The sequence below is a fragment of the Aquarana catesbeiana genome, linkage group LG03 (genome assembly GCF_042186555.1).
Source record: "Aquarana catesbeiana isolate 2022-GZ linkage group LG03, ASM4218655v1, whole genome shotgun sequence".
NCBI classification, from domain to species: Eukaryota; Metazoa; Chordata; class Amphibia; order Anura; family Ranidae; genus Aquarana; species Aquarana catesbeiana.
The window spans coordinates 23,989,581-24,006,453 of NC_133326.1; the positions used below are offsets into that span (position 1 = coordinate 23,989,581).

The 16,873-nt window shown below is 41.9% G+C and overlaps 1 long non-coding RNA gene across 1 annotated transcript in view; it reads left to right on the plus strand.

The window, feature by feature from the left end:
* Positions 1-16,873, plus strand: part of LOC141134416 (uncharacterized) — a 55,624-nt gene that overhangs the window by 3,425 nt on the left and 35,326 nt on the right. The window contains exons 2-3 of the long non-coding RNA XR_012243139.1: positions 3,232-3,362; positions 9,927-10,058. This is a non-coding gene — a long non-coding RNA (uncharacterized lncRNA). The remainder of the gene's footprint in view (positions 1-3,231; positions 3,363-9,926; positions 10,059-16,873) is intronic.

A 16,873-nucleotide genomic window follows, 5' to 3' on the forward strand; every position in this document is an offset into this window, starting at 1 on the left:
TTGAGTTACAGAGGAGGTGTAGGGCTAGAATAATTGCTCTCACTCTAACGTTCACTGTGATACCTCACATGTGTGGTTTGAACACCGTTTTCATATGTGGGCGGGAATTAAATATGCATTCGCTTCTGCGTGCAAGCACCGGGGACAGGGGCACTTTAAATGTTTTATTTATTTTTTTATTGTTAATTTTACATTTTCTTTTTTTAGTTTGACACTTTTTAAAAAAAAAAAAAAAATTTTTATCACTTTTATTTCTATTACAAGGGATGTAAACATCCCTTGTAATAGGAATATGGCATGACAAGTCCTCTTTACAGTGAAATATGGGGTCAATAAGACCTCACCTCTAGGCTGGGAAGCCTGAAATAAAAAAAAATAAATAAAATGATCTCGGATTCCCAGCCGAGGCGGCGCCGTTTGTTTGAATGCAGAGGCCGGGCGTGACGTCATAACATCGTGCCCGGCCTCCGAACGATCATAGAGACATAGAGAAATCTCTATGGTCATGGTGGAACAGCCGCTATGATCGTTCTTATGGTGTAGGGAATCGCCGGTTGAAAAAGCCGATATCTGAATGATGCCTTTAGCTTCCCCCCATCATTCAGATATACCCCCACAAAATCAAGGACGTCGGCGGTGGGTAAGTGGTTCAGGACCAGGGCTATTTCTTAAACTTATTGTTTACAAGTTCAAATCAGTTTTTTTTTTTTTGCTAGAAAATTACTAAAATTATTTTTTTTCAGACACCCTAGAGATGGCGGTCATTGCAATACTTTATGTCACACTGTATTTGCGCAGCAGTCTTACAAGCAAAATTTTTTGGAGAAAAAACACACTAAAAGGGGTTGTAAACCCTTGTGTTTTTGGCAGATGGCACATGGCAGTCACCGCCCCCCCCAGCCCCCCCGTTTTACTTACCTGAGCCCCTTCATCTCTTAGACGGGGACGCGCTGTTCCTCTCTCCACGGGGTCCCAGCTCTTGATTATATAGATTGATAGCAGCGCAGCCATTAGCTCCCACTGCTGTCAATCAAATCCAATGACGCGGGCGCCAGGGGGGGCGGAGCCGAGTCCGGCATTCGTGTCTGTGGACGCAAAATGCTGGACTCGGGAGCGCGCCCGCAAGGTAACCCCCTGGGAGAGCGCTTCTCCTAGGAGGTTATCTGATGCGGGGAGGAGCTGCGAGACCCCAGAAGAGCAGGTTCGGGGCCACTCTGTGCAAAACGAGCTGCACAGTGGAGGTAAGTATAACATGTTTGTTATTTAAAAAAAAAAAAAAAAAAAAACGATCCTTTACAATCACTTTAAGGACCAGGTATATTTTTCAAACTTATTGTTTACAAGTTAAAATCATGTTTTTTTGCTAGAAATTGACTTAGAACCCCCCAAACATTATATTTTTTTTCAGACTTGCTATACTTTATGTCACACCGTGTTTGCGCAACGGTCTTTCAAGCTCAATTTTTAGGAAAAAAATACACTTTTTTGAATTAAAAAATAAGACAACAGTAAAGTTAGCCCAATTTTTTTCTATATTGTGAAAGATAATGTTACGTCGAATAAATCAAATACCAAACATGTTATGCTTCAAAATTGCCATTTCCATAGGCGACGTTTAAAAATTTCTACAGGTTACCAGTTTTGAGTTACAGAGGAGGCCTTTTGCTAGAATTATTGCTCTCACTCTAATGATCGCGGCGATACCTCAAACCTGTATGGTTTAACCGTCGTTTACATATGTGGGCGCGACCTATGTATGCATTAATTTCTGCATGTGAGCACACGGGGACGGGGCACTTACATTTTTTTTTTTTAATTGTTTATCTTACCTTTTTTTAAAATTTTTATACTGTCTTTATTTAAAAAAATTTTGATATGGCACTGCATTACTTTAACTTAAAATTGCGAGGTCATGCATACCCAAATAGAATTTATGTCCTTTTTGCCCCACAATTGGAGGATTCTTTTGGTGGTATTTGATCACCTCTGCGTTTTTTTATTTTTTGTGCTATAAACAAAAAAAGACAAACAATTCTGGAAAAAAAAAACAACATTTTTTACTTTCTGCTATAAAACATATCCAATAAAAAAAATTTAAAAAATTAAATTTCTTCATAAATGTAGTGGAATATGTATTCCACTACATGTCTTTTTCATATGCGGGAGCGACTTACGCATGCGTTTGCTTCTGCACACGGGATGGGGCGCTTTACTTTTCTTTTTTGTTATTTATTTTTATTTTTACACTGTCTTCTAAAAAAAAAAAAAAAAAATTTTGGGTCACTTTTTTTTTCCTGTTACAAGGGATGTAATAGAAAAAAAGCAAGGCAGGACCTCTTTAAAGTGAGATCTGGGTTCAAAAAGACCTCATATCTCACATTTGCACTTAAAAGCAATAAAATAAAAAAAAAATAAATAAAAAAAGTTTTGTTTTTTTTCAATAAATAAAAATTTCCCCTTTAAGACCATTGGGCGGAAGTGACATTTGACGTGGCTTCCGTCTTCAAATGGTAAAGAGCCGAGTGGGGGCCATCTTTCCCTTACTCGACTCCATGTCTCTCAGAGGAAAGGATCCGATCGTCTCTCCGCCAATACCGACGGCTACCGTAAGCGGCGGAGACCACCAGGCAGTGACGGGAGGGCGGCTTCTCCCGCCCCCAATAAAAGTTATTTTGCGGCGAATCCACTGCAGAGACCATTTTTATCTGAAAGCGGACCGGACGCTGTTTAAAAAGATACCGGGGTTATGGCAGCTATCTGCTGCCATAACCCTGGTATTTAACGTCAAACAGCCGAAGTCTAACAAATACGGGCGGTGCGGAAGTAGTTGAAAGGTTACAAACAGAAAATAAACAAAATAATTGCTACACTAATCATATTGTAATTGAAAGTCGAATTCTAAAAATTCAGCCACTTTGTAAAAAAAGTGAAGGCACACTATGAGTTAAGTTCAAGGAGATGCATGACAACTTCTGAGCTTATCTCTATAATTTACATTTGATAGATTTATTGCTCTGCCACAGGATCCGAGAGAAGAGAAGGACACAGAGCAGCAATGCCTGCCCCTTCCCTCTGCTGCCCATTCACAGAAGCCTTTGTATTTTGATTTTTGGCGATAACTCACCGTAACACCTATGGCTGTACTGTTCAACCCTTGAAGGGTAACTCCACTTTCATGGGAAAAAATAGCAAATAAAAAAATAATAATATACAATTTTTTACATTTGACAGGTTTATTATTGCCAGAGAAACACTTCAGGATCTGCAAGAAGAAAAGCACACAGAGCTGCAATGCCTGACCCCTCCCCTCTGTTGACCATTCAGAGAAGCCTTTGTGTTTTGATTTTTGGAAATAAGTCAAGGTAACACCTATGGCTGTATTTTTCAGCCTCCACTTTCATGGGGAAAAAATAGCAAATTATAAAAATAGTAATATACAATTATTTACACTTGACAGGTTTATTGCTCTGCCAGAGAGGCACTTTGGGATCTACGATAAGAGAAGCACACAGAGCAGCAATGAATGCCCCTCCCCTCTGCTGCCCATTCACAGAAGCCTGTGAATTTAGATTTTTGGAAATAACTCAAGGTAACAGCTATGGCTGTACTGATTAGCCCTTAAAGGGTAACTCCACTTTCATGGGGAAAAAAAATAGCAAATATGGCAAATGAAAATAATACATTAAAAATAATTATACGGGGCGTGTCCAACTTCCGGTATGTGAGGAAGCTTTTCTCCGGAGCTCCGACCGCGCCAAAATCCTGAATAATCCTGACGACCTGTAGGCTACAGATCTTCACTCCAAACTTACCGGAACGGATAGAGGAATACTTCGGGCACCTAATTATGGTAAAATACGGCCCAAGTGCGGATCCCACGACCGCGGAGAACCTGGCAAAGTTTGCCCATGAAGACTCCCAAGACGGCACCCGGCAGGGAAGGAGACGGCCCACCAGACCGTGAATGGACCAAGGGGGATAGAGACTGGCTGGATCCGACTGACCCGCTGGCTCATCCCCTGCCCTCTCCGCACTCAGACTCTGAGGAGAGTGGCTCCGGGACACAGGGAGGTGAGCCGACGCTGCTGCAGATCATGGACACTATTAAGAGCTGCCATGCGGCCCTCTCTACGCAAATAGAAACCATTCGGGTGGACTTTGCCTTGCTTAAAGATGACGTGCAGAAGGTGAAGCAACGGGTTACACAGACGGAACAAGGAAAAGGCGCAGTAGAAGATGATCTTAACCCTTTGCTACTGCAGGTGAGAGATATGACGGCGGACAACAAATCCCAGGAGGCCAAACTGGGAAATATTGAGGACAGGCTGTGAAGGAGCAACCTCAAATTCATAGGATTCCCAGAAGGCACAGAAGGGAAGAATCCTGAGGAATTCCTAATGTCCTGGCTCAAGCAAATATTTGGGCCTGAAAGTTTCTCCCACCTGTTCGCTATTGAACGAACGCACAGGGTCCCACTGAGAGCCCCCCCTCCAGGGAGATATCCCAGACCCATGCTGGCGCGCTTTTTATACTTTAGAGATAAAGAGACTATACTGAGGAAAACCCGTAATCTGCCTGAATTGATGCACAACAATAATAGGATCTCCATTTTTCCTGCTTTCTCTGCGGCCATGCAGAAACAAAGCGCGGCATTTCAAAGTGTGAAGCAGCGTCTGCGGGAACTCAGTTTACCTTACAGTATGCTCTATCCAGCTAAATTGCGAGTGGTACACGAGGGACAAACACAATTCTTTTTATCACCCAAAGAGGCGAGCAGATGGTTGGAGTCCCTGGGACAGGGTTAGTGCATTCGACATTAACACCAGAATGGGACATTACCCAGAAGAACCCAGGAGGCTTCCTGGGCTGAAAACACAAGCATGATTTTTGTACCGTGTACTTTGAATATCTGCAAGAATAAACAACAAGTTGGATGGATATCGGTTTACAGGATCCTGTTGAACTTTAAGCCAAACAGGGACACTATTATGAGATCTCCAGGCAACGCGGTCCAGTGAGCGCTCAGTGAACTCTCACATACCTATCCCTAAAGCCTCCTGTCCGGCTGGTGCAGGAAGAATACCCCCCCTTTAGGGAAAATTTGCTGTGATGTTTAGGGTAAAAGTCTGCGGGATGTTCGGGGCTGCAGGCAGGGTGGGGGGAGTTCAACTCGTTAGAGATGGTATCAAGAAAAGTTATGTTTTTTTTGTTTTTTCTTTTTTGGTTATTGTTGGGTATTCTCTAAATCTAATTTACCACAAGTGTTGGAGAGGGCTGTGCACTGAGCATGGGTCCTACATGTGCACGCAAATACTGTTTCAGATAGTTACAGTTAAAAATGATGTCATTATATACGTTATGGATGAGTTGGGTGATAATGCTTATATGTTACCTGGCTGTCTCCGGAGGAAAGTGCTGCAGAGTAATTATGTCAGGCAGTCACGCATAGAGGAATCTCTGACATTATCGCCCCCCCACAACCTAAGTACTGTTGGAATTATGCACCCTTTGTATCCTGAAGCAGTCTCTTAATATCCTTTCATGGAATGTGAGAGGGCTCAATTCTAAGATCAAGCGAGCCTTAGTATTCAAATACATTTTGAAAAGAAACGAAAACCACACATCATATTCCTCCAGGAATCACATCTAGTGGGCTCCAAAACGTTGGCCCTTCATAGAGCCGGTTTCAGTAGAGCATTTCACTAGACTTACTCCAGTTACGCTAGAGGTGTATCTGTGCTGATAGCTAAATCACTTTTATACACTACTAAGATAGTGAAACTAGACCCTATGGGCAGATATGTGGCATTGGTATTGATCATTAATAATCAGGCATACACCTTGTAGCTGTGTATATACCACCCCCATTTACAATTAAGGTGTGGGAGGCGATGATGGTGGAGGTGTTGCAGATGGCAGAAGGTCACCTTATTTTAGCTGGAGATTTGAATGCAGTATTATCCCCGGAGAAGGACAGACATGGGATGGCTACAGTGGGAGGATCCCCACTGGAAGCATGTGTAAAGCCTTATGACTTAGTGGAGGCATGGAGTTGGAAACACCCAGACGCCAAGGAATATTCATGTTTTTCTTCCACCTTTCTTCCACCTTTCCAGGATAGATTTATGTTTTGTGTCTAGAGAATGGTTGCCGAGGGTGATGAATGCTCAATATTTGCTGAGGGCCATCTCGGATCACTCCCCCATGCTTCTCACTATTGACATGGAGAAACCACGGGGGTATGTGGTGTGGAGACTGACCCCTCTGTGGCTTAAGGAGGAGTGCTTTGAGAGGTCAACTGCTACATCCATTAATAACTTTTGGATAGAAAATAAAAAAGAGGTTCTGATTGGGATCACTTGGGATGCTTTCAAAGCCACGCTTCGGGGCTCCACATCGGGATTGATCAAACAACCCCAGTCAGACAGGGGATGGAAGGTGAGGGAGGCAGAACAGGTGGCCACCGAGTCTGAGGTAGAATACATAAAAAATCCTACCTCTGACACGTATAGAATATGGAGGGAGAGTATAAGACACTTAGACTTAGTGTTAATAGAAAAAACACAGAAGAAATTACTTTACCAAGCGCAGCGGATATTTGAATTTGGGGATAAGAACAGCAGGCTATAGGCATACTTGGCCCACTCATAACAAGCTCCGACCTCTATACCACGAATACTGGATGCGAATATGAAACCATGTACATCACAAGTAGACATAGCAAATGCATTTTTAGCATTCTATACGGAATTATATACCTCAAAGGTGGGTTATGGGATGGAGGAGGTACGGGAATATTTAGGCCCAATACCCCTACTAGAGCTCACGGAAGAGGGGGCAGGGGAACTGGATAATCCCTTTACGATTGAAGAGGTTATATCAGCTATTGGGTCCCTAAAACCTAATAAGACCCCTGGTTCAGATGGATTCCCGGTGGAGTGGTACGGGACTTATGCAGAAATTTTGACCCCTAAGCTCATGGCAATGTATGAGGACGCATATGATAGGGGTATACTGAATCCATGAGAGAAGCATTGATAGTGTTGATCCCAAAACCGCACAAGGACCATGATTTATGTGAGTCATACAGACCAATATCTCTTATTAATGTTGACGCAAAAATTTTAGCTAAACTTTTGGCGAAAAGACAGAATAAGGTTATTGCATCCATTATCCATCCTGATCAGACAGGATTAATTCCTGAAAGGTCGACTGCCATAAATTTGAGACGCCTTTTCACTATAATCCAATCTAAGGGCCCTGCCCTAGATACCCGAGTGGTGGTGTCACTAGACACTCATAAAGCGTTTGATTCTATAGAATGGCCCTACATGATTGCGGTCCTTGGGCGGCTGGGATTCGGCCCTAAATTCATAAAATGGGTTGAACTCTTGTATGCAGACCCCCAAGCTAGGCTAAGGATTAATAACGTTACGGGGCAATTTAAAATAGCTAGGGGCACAAGGCAGGGGTGCCCTTTATAGCCCCTGCTGTTTGCCCTGGCAATAGAGCCGCTGGCGGCTATGCTGAGAGCAGACGGATTAATCAAGGGTTGTATGATTAATGACAGGTAGGAGAAAACATCTTTATACGCAGATGATATGCTATTGTATCTAGAAGAAGCGGAGGGATCACTGCGCACAGCCCTAGATAAAATTTCTGACTTTGGGAAGTACTCGGGGTTCAAAGTGAACTGGAGTAAATCAGTGATGCTCCCCTTGGACCCTACGTATAACCCGGAACTCCCTCCGGAAGTCCCACTGAAAATATTTAACAAATTTAGATATTTGGGGGTTGAGATCCAGTTGCCACTAAGCTTATATGTGTCTAATAACCTGATGCCAGTCTGGAAAAGGCTAAAAGAGAGTACACAGACCTGGGCCAAGCTGCATCTTGGCCTCCTAGGGAAAATCAACATATTTAAAATGATTTACCTGCCCAGGTTTTTGTATCTGCTCTGGCATGCCCCAGTATATGTCCTTAAAAAATGGTTCGTGGATATAGATAAGACAATCTCCTCCTTCCTGTGGGGCCCCAAACCAGCTAGAATATCACTAGAGACACTTCACTTACCTATAAGATCAGGAGGGTTGGCTCTGCTAAACTTACGCTGTTACTACCTTGCTGCTCAACTAACACATGTACACTGGTGGGGTTTTCCGAAGATGACTATCACCTCGGTAGCAACCCAAGCTGCTCAGGTGTACTCGTATGAGGCATTGATCAATATACCTTATAGAAATGGCCCTTATCCGGATCAGGGTGCTGATATTTTGAAGCTGTCATACAAAATATTTCATTTGTGCAATGCCAAAATGGGTGGGTCTAGCTTGGTGGAATCTCCCAATGCCCCACTATGGCATAACCCCCAGCTTAAAGAAATAGCTAAAGTACCGGATGGGGTGTGCTGGGCAGCATATGGGGTTAAGTATGCACATCAGCTGTTCAGAGATGGATTTTTTCGATCATTTACAGACCTGAAATTTGAATACGCCATCCCCAATGCTTTCTTCTTCCGATACCTCCAGCAACGTCATGCCGCAATGGCTCAATCTGGTAGGGGTAAAATAAATCTCTCCCCTTCTACAATGGAAAAAATGATCGCTGAAGAAGATCATGTAAAAATGATCTCTAGGTATTACTCGGCTCTGCTGGCATCCTCTACCCCCAGGGTGGAGAGGGTGGCAGCACAGTGGAAGATGGATATACCGTCCCTTGGGGAGGAGAACTGGCTGGAGATGTTGGTAACAATGTTGTCCTCAATGATCTCAGATAGAGATAAAATGCTTCAGTTCAATTATTTTCATAGAATTTGTTATACACCAGAACGACTACACAAAATGAGTAGGAGGGAATTCCCGGAATGCCCCCGTTGTAATGCAGAGCTGGGGAACTTCTTCCATATGGTATGGCAATGCCCTCGGGTGATGTCATATTGGAAGACAATCCTTACTTATATGGAGGAGAAACTTGAGCTTCCAAATATATATTCCCTGGCCAGGTGTCTCCTTGGGGACCAGGAAGAGGAGGAATTGCCCACATCACAGAAGACCCTTCTGAGAATAGTATTTTGTTATGCTAAGAAAGCACTGGCTCTAAAATGGAAAAACTCAGACCCCCCCCCCCCCTCCCTACAAGACTGGTTAAAATTGGTTAATAATGCCATACCAATGTATAAACTTACATATCAAGCCAGAGGTAGCAATAAAAAGTTTGACAAAGTGTGGGGAAAATGGATTAAAAATATTTCTGGAGATATTGCAGTGTAAAAGCCCTATCGTTATTGTTAACGATAGGATGACAAAAGTGACAATTACATAAGATGTGAGGGAATAAATGCCATATGTGGAACATGGGTAGGATGCACAATAATGGGGATTGAGAAAGAAACAGTAAAGCGGATGACTTGTGGAATAAACAATTTTATTGGTTATTTTCTAGGTTAAAAATGATATACATATATATATCAACAGTTATATGGTTTAAATAAATGATAACAGTCTGTAAAGTAATTTACTGATATTGTATGAAAAAGTGAAATGTGATATGGAAATGTAAAATCTTGTGAATTTAAATAAATTTACCCTTTAAAAAAAAAAAATAAATAATAATTATACTATAGTGTATACATTTGCAACACAAGTGGCGAAGCCGCACCAATTTCCAAAAGTAGCTCCTGCACTACTTTTGGCAACTTCGGGGGGCAATTTCAATAGACCTGTGTGCATGAACCCGCACAGATGTCTTTCAAGTTGTGCCGAAGTTGGACTGAAATGTGGTTTTGAAATCGTGCAAGTTCATATGAACTTGCATGATTTCAAAGCCGTGTTTAGTGTGTTGAGGGGTTAATTGGAAACTCCACTTTAATGGGAAAAAATAGCAAATAAAAAAGATAATAATAATATAGAATTATTTACACTTGACAGGTTTATTGCTCTGCCAGAGAGACACTTCAGGATCTGCAAGAAGAGAAGCACACAGAGCAGCCATGCCTGCCCCTCCCCTCTGCTGCCCGATCACAGAAGCCTTTGTATTTCGATTTTTGGAAATAACTCAAGGTAGCATCTATGGCTGTACTGTTCAGCCCTTAAAGGGTAACTCCATTTTCATGGGAAAAAAAAGCAAATTAAAATGAAAATTAATAAATGAAAAATAATGATATAGCGTATACATTTGCAATACAAGTTGTGGAGCCGCCCTGATTTCCACAGTAGCTCCTGCACTACTTTTGGCAATTTCGGGGGCAATTTCAATAGACATCTGTGCATGAACCCACACGGATGTCTTCCAAGTCGTCCCCGAAGTCGGACTGAAATTCGGCTTTGAAATCGTGTGAGTTCAGATGAACTTGCACAATTTCAAAGCCGTATTTAGTGTGAACGAGGGGTTAAAGGGGAACTCCACTTTTATGGGAAAAAAATAGCAAATAAAAAAATAATAATATTCAATTATTTACACTTAACAGGTTTATTGCTCTGCCAGATAGACACTTCCGCATCTGAGAGAAGAGAAGCACACAAAGCAGCAATGCCTTTGTATATAACTAAAGGTAACACCTTTGGCTGTACTGTTCAGCCTTTAAAGGGTAACTCCACTTTCATGGGGAAAAAAATGGCAAAAAAGATAATAATATACAATTATTTACACTTGACAGGTTTATTGCTCTGCCAGATAGGAGAAACACATAGAGCAGCAATGCCTGCCCCTCTCCTCTACTGCCTGATCACAGAAGCCTTTGTATTTTGATTTTCGGAGATAACTCAAGGTAACACCTATGACTGTACTGTACAGCCCTTAAAGCAGAGGTCTCAAACTGGCGGCCCTCCAGCTGTTGTGAAACTACAAGTCCCATGAGGCATTGCAAGGCTGACAGTTACAAGCATGACTCCCACAGGCAGAGGCATAATGGGACTTGTAGTTCTGCAACAGCTGGAGGGCCACCAGTTTGAGACCCCTCCCTTAAAGGATAACTCCACCTTCATGGAAAAAAAAGCCAATAAAAATTTAAAAGAATAAAGTAAAATTAATAATACAGAGTGTGCATTTGCAACACAAGTTGTGGCGCCGCACCAACTTCCAAAAGTAGCTCCTAAACTACTTTTGGCGACTTTGGGGGTGATTTCAATAGGGGTCTTTGAAATTGTGCATGAATTCACACAGATGTCTTTCAAGTCGCCCCCGAAGTCAGACTGAAATGCGTCTTTGAAATTGTGCATGTTAAAGTGAACTCGAACAATTTCAAAGCAATGTTTAGTGTGAACTAGGGGTTAAAGGGTAACTCCAATTTTATTGGGGAAAAAAATTTAAGATAAAAAAATAATAATATACAATTATTTACACTTGACAGGTTTATTGCTCTGCCAGATAGACACTTCAAAAAAACACAGTATATACATTTGCAACACAAGTCATATTGTAATTAAATGTTATTAAAAATGACCTTTCCTTTTTTATCTGCAGCTCTGTAACTTTCTGTAAAATACAAAATGGCCACCTTGAGGTGTTCTGTACACAGATGTTGTATGGAACGTCCCCCAGAAATTTAATTTCCTGCTTGTGTGATTGGCTCACTGATTTTCCCAGAAGTCTGCACTAAGATACAAGTCAGGTTTCCGGCACCCCCTGCAACAAAAATGCCATTTTTGGCATGATGCTCCCAATGGGAAATCTTGTCTAAAGGGATGCAGGCCCTGACACTTTCCTCATTAGTGCCCTGCAGGTGCAGCAGCTGATTGATATGTATAAAACCACTCCCATACAGATTAACTGTGCACATGGACACAGACAAACACACAGCTATATCTTCAGAATAACAAAAGGTAGGAATCTGAAACATAGGGGTTGATTTACTAAAGGCAACTAGACTGTGCACTTTGCAAAGTGCAGTTGCACTCTGCAGGTGCAATTGCTCCAGAGCTTAGTAAATGAGGTAAGGCTTCACTTTGCAAAGAATACCCGATCACATGCAAAGGAAAATAAAAAAACAGCATGTTTGCTTGCATGTGATTGGATGATGGAAGTCAGCAGAGCTTCTGCTCATTTACTAAGCTCTGGAGCAACTGCTCTTGTAGAATGCAACTGCACTTTGCAAAGTGCACAGTCAATTTGCCTTTAGTAAATCAACCCCATAGTTTGTTAAAATCCCTGCAATGTACACAGATCACCCAGAGGGGAATGTTTTTTTTCTTAACAAAAGTGGAGTTACTCTTTAACCACATGCCAACCGGGCCATAGCCTAAACATACAACCAGAGCTACAATGGAATGATTTAGATTAAAGCATATTCATGTGTTAGAATGGCCCAGTCAAAGTCCAGACCTGAATCCAATTGAGAATCTGTGGCAAGACTTGAAAATTGCTGTTCACAGACGCTCTCCATCCAATCTGACAGAGCTTGAGTTATTTTGGAAAGAAGAATGGGCAAAAATGTCCCTCTTTAGATGTGCAAAGCTGGTAGAGACATCCCCAAAAAGACTTCCCGCTGTAATTGCAGTGAAAGGAGGTTCTATAAAGTATTGACTCAGGGGGGAGCCATACAAATGTACTCCACACTTTTCACATATTTATTTGTAAAAAATGTTGAAAACCATTTATCATTTTCCTTCCACTTCGCAATTTATGTGCCACTTTGTGTTGGTCTATCACATAAAATCCCAATAAAATACATTTATGTTTTTGGTTGTAACATGACAAAATGTGGAAAATTTCAAGGGGTGTGAATACTTTTTCAAGACACTGTAGATGGAGCAATTTTCTTTCCTGCAACCCGAAAGAAAATGTGCTTGATTTCTCCATCATCGCAGTCAGTGTAGATGGGGGAATCCCTCCTGCTGAGCCATTGTGTTCTCCCAGCAGGGGGTGGGGGAAGCTGTCCCTACTGGGAGAACACAATGTGCATTGCTATAACAGCTGCTGGCAATAATCGCACGTAAAGTCCAACAGGCTAGTTCTACTCAAGTTGATCGATCAATCAACTTGGGTACATTCAGCCTGCCCATACATGGTTTGAATCTCAGACGGTTCCTGCTGTCTATGGACGGCTTTAGTCAGTGAGTTCGCTTGACTTGTTTGTTCCTGGCCAGTTGAATACATCTACTTCATTGGAGTTCCTGCCCGGCGTCGCTCCTACATTCTACTTCACTTACTTCTCTTTTTTTATAATGTTTTTCTTCTTCGTACTTTGAAAGTATTTTAGCACATTTTAATTTCTTAGTTACTGTTAATACTTATCACCTCCACTTTGTAAAAGCTTCACATTTGAGCAAAGTTTTTTCTGCTCGCAGTGTTAGGATGACTTTTATTATTAAGTCTATAATTAGTCTGTAAATGAATGTTCCTATAAATTTGGTACTTGTGGAAGACCTTCAGACTCTTTACTATTATGTTTGTTTCTGATGTGATATGTTATACAGTCCTGTAGTTACAAGCTAGAACACAACTCCATTACTTTCCTAACCACTTCAGCTTCGGAAGCTTTACCCCCCCCTTCATGACCAGGCCATTTTTTGGGATACGGTACTGTACGGTACTTTAACGAACAATTGCACGGTGAATGACACATCACGCAACGCACTTTTCAGGTGCCATTCATTTGAACGGCACTTAAAAATGGGATGCGGCTCTGCCGCGATTGTCGCGCGGTAAATCGCACTGCAATTGCGGCAAACCGCATCGCATGAAGCTTGTTGCAAAAGAAGATTCAGGAGCTTCTTTTAGGGGAATACGCTTCATGCGACGCGGTTTTTCACAATTTATCATGCTCCAATCATGGAAGAACTGCACCGTGTTTTTAGGTGTCATTCAAATGAATGGCATCTGAAATGAGCATTGTGTGACTTGTCATTCACACCTGGACGGTTTGAAATTGCGGCGGAATCGCGGCAAATCTGCCCGCAATTCAAAACGCCCAGGACTTGTGAAAGCAGCCTCCAGCCAGTTAAGAAAAAAGTTATGCCTGCTTTTGCATTTCTTTCGGTATAGCCCTCATATTATCAGTTTTGAAAAGCACACAAATTTAAAAAAGGAGAATTAAAGGAAAATATAACAGTTTGAGACAAAATTAGTAAAACCAATCTGCATTCATGTTATAATACAGACTTTACAATCAGATGGCCACAATAGCGTACAATACAACATTTCCTTTTGTGCAAATAACCAGCTTGGCACGATCTGTGCAATCATTTTGTGCTGTGGCTACTATTATTTTGTAACCGTATAGATTTTCTCAATGCATGCAAATTTCTACAAGGTGGCTCATCTTGCTATTGATTCCGCAATGTTACCATCCTAATCATTAACTAATTGCAAGTGTCCTTTATTGACGGCCCGGCCACCTTCCCTGCTAATTTTTGCTGACATGTTGGAGGTTTCTTAGAACTGACTTAACCTTTCAGTGTCCAGCGAATTTCTGTGCCCTGATGTCAATTGACTAGCCTGGCCTTTCTGTTAAATAAAACCCTATCAGCTGTCTGTGTGCCTGGAGTAATGAGGCATTGTAAATTGACAAGAAGCTGGTGAATTCAGATGTTAGTCTGTTTTTTTTTTTCATTCATGTTGGGAGTTATGCATGACTAGAGGAGAGAGCATTGTTTCCAGGCAGGGTACACAGAGAATACTTTTTGGTATGGTGTCTGCATTTTTTTTTTCTACCTTATGGTGGCCATTATGACTTTTTGGGCCTGTTCACACTTGTTTGGCTTCCTTATCTTAAAGCTGAACACCATGAATTTTTTGGGCTGTAAACTTTCATTGGTCCAGCTTAGTACAGTCTAAGTATGCATATTTTATACTTAGAGTTGCCACCTGTCTGGGATTCACCCAGACAGTCTGGGTTTTGAACCATGTGTCCGGGTCTCAGGCGGACTGAAACCCAGACATATTATGCAGACCGGGCTGTGGCTTCCCAAGTAACCATGATTGTCACACACAAATCTGTTGCTCTCTAGGAGCTGTGGGCAGCTGTCTGGGGGCAGGTTTGGCATTACTGGGGGGCAGGACGATGATGTCAGCAAGAACAATTTGGCCACACCCCCTGTTTGCTACAGCACACTATGTGCACCGCATTACTACTTTTCTGTGGGCACCCAAAGGTTTCCCAGGCCACTAAAGTGTTTGGTTTTGGCTTGAAGGAAAGGTGGCAACCCTATTTATACCTGATGGAGCAATGGGGAAGTTGGAAATCAGAAATTACTTTGGTAGTCAGCAATACTTCAGTGATAGCCCGATCTTCTGGGTCCTGTGTGTGCAGCGTCCCTTCTGTTACATTCACCACATGAGGTCGCTTGCTTGGCACTGCCACCATTTATTGTTTTGCTTGCATCTATCTAGTAAGTTTACTTTGTGGTATAAGCAATTAAGCTCAGACCTCTGCAGTGTATAAATGTGCTTTTACTATACAAAAATGCTTTACATACAAAACATTATTAACAATATCACAATATTAGAATTACAATAGAAGACTGACTAATATAACAAGCAAAATGCCTAGCAAATAAGCAGAAACGTTTGTCTGTAAACAGTGGAAATACGCTTAAAAGTTATTTCAGGTTACTGTGTGTTCGTGATCTCCGTAGCCAAAGAGGACTCAAGCTTCTAAGAAGTTGCTGGAGATCAGACGAAAGTGTCTTCAGGTTCTGGCTGGTACAGACCTTCCTTCCTTGGTGTTAAGGCATTATGGAGTCCTGTCCAGCTTATGCCTGACAACCTTTTATATGTCAGGTTGTCAAGCTATTGTCAACAACGGTTACAAACTTGCTTACCTTAGTTACAAAACAACAGACTGCTCCAACTGTACCATTTTCAATTCGGGAGATAGTCTCAAATTCTGCCTCAAGATGGCACTCTGTTATCATACATGCCATAGGTTATACATAGTGTATGTCAGGTTGTCAATCTATTGTTTACAACAGTTACACAACAATAGACTGAACAACAATCAACTGAAATGCAACAATCGTATCTAAGTTCCCATTGTTTGAGGACAGCCTGTGTACTTGTTACCAAGTCATTAGTTTGAGAAGCATCCACTCAAACACAACCTGATTTCTGTTTCTGTGACAAACTACTAAACAGATTGTTCCACACCTGCACTAAAGTCTGAGATATAAAATCATAATATTTATCAAACGCAACACATTCATGAAATACCTTGTTTTTGTCAATGATTACAAGGCATTCTCTGATTGGGCTGAATATAGATGATGACATCCTCATCCAGTTGGGAGCCAGCTATATTTTCCTGGTTCAGTCAACTGGTCCTCAGATAAGGTGCCTCAAAGTTCATCCTCCCAATACTGAAGCCTCCTGGGATATATAATTTGCATAGCTAAGTGGGCTATTGGCCTGAGGTCCACGTCATTCTTGCCCAGGCCAAAATGGCGCACTGGACTATTAAAAAAAGGGGGTAAATAAGCAGACAAAAAAGAAAAGTGGTCAGCATTTTATATTGCAGGGAGGGGTAGCTTACACTTGAGCAAAGTAATTGTTTAGTGTAGTGCTGAACTTTTGGCTTGTCCTACTACCTAGTCGCAGGTTCCCTTTCCCAACAGTGTAATGGCAGTAGCCAAACACACAGCAGCATTCACAACTCTGGCTCAATGAGTAGTCTAGGAGTTGCTTTTTTTAAAGTTTATTGCAGTATAACTTGAATAGGGCTTAAGGAGCTGTGGGATACTTCAGAGTGTAGAACAGTTGCAAGAGGACATCCTTTCTTCTGCAGATACTCCTTAGAAAAGTCCCTTAGAAATAACCCTGGGCGTGGGAAGCACTGAGACACCAAGAGCAGTGTACCAAGCCAGGCAAACCTCAGTCTTTGTGTACCAGTAGGTTAACAACAGCAGCATTCACCCAGATCCCGCTCTCAGGTCTGTAGTCA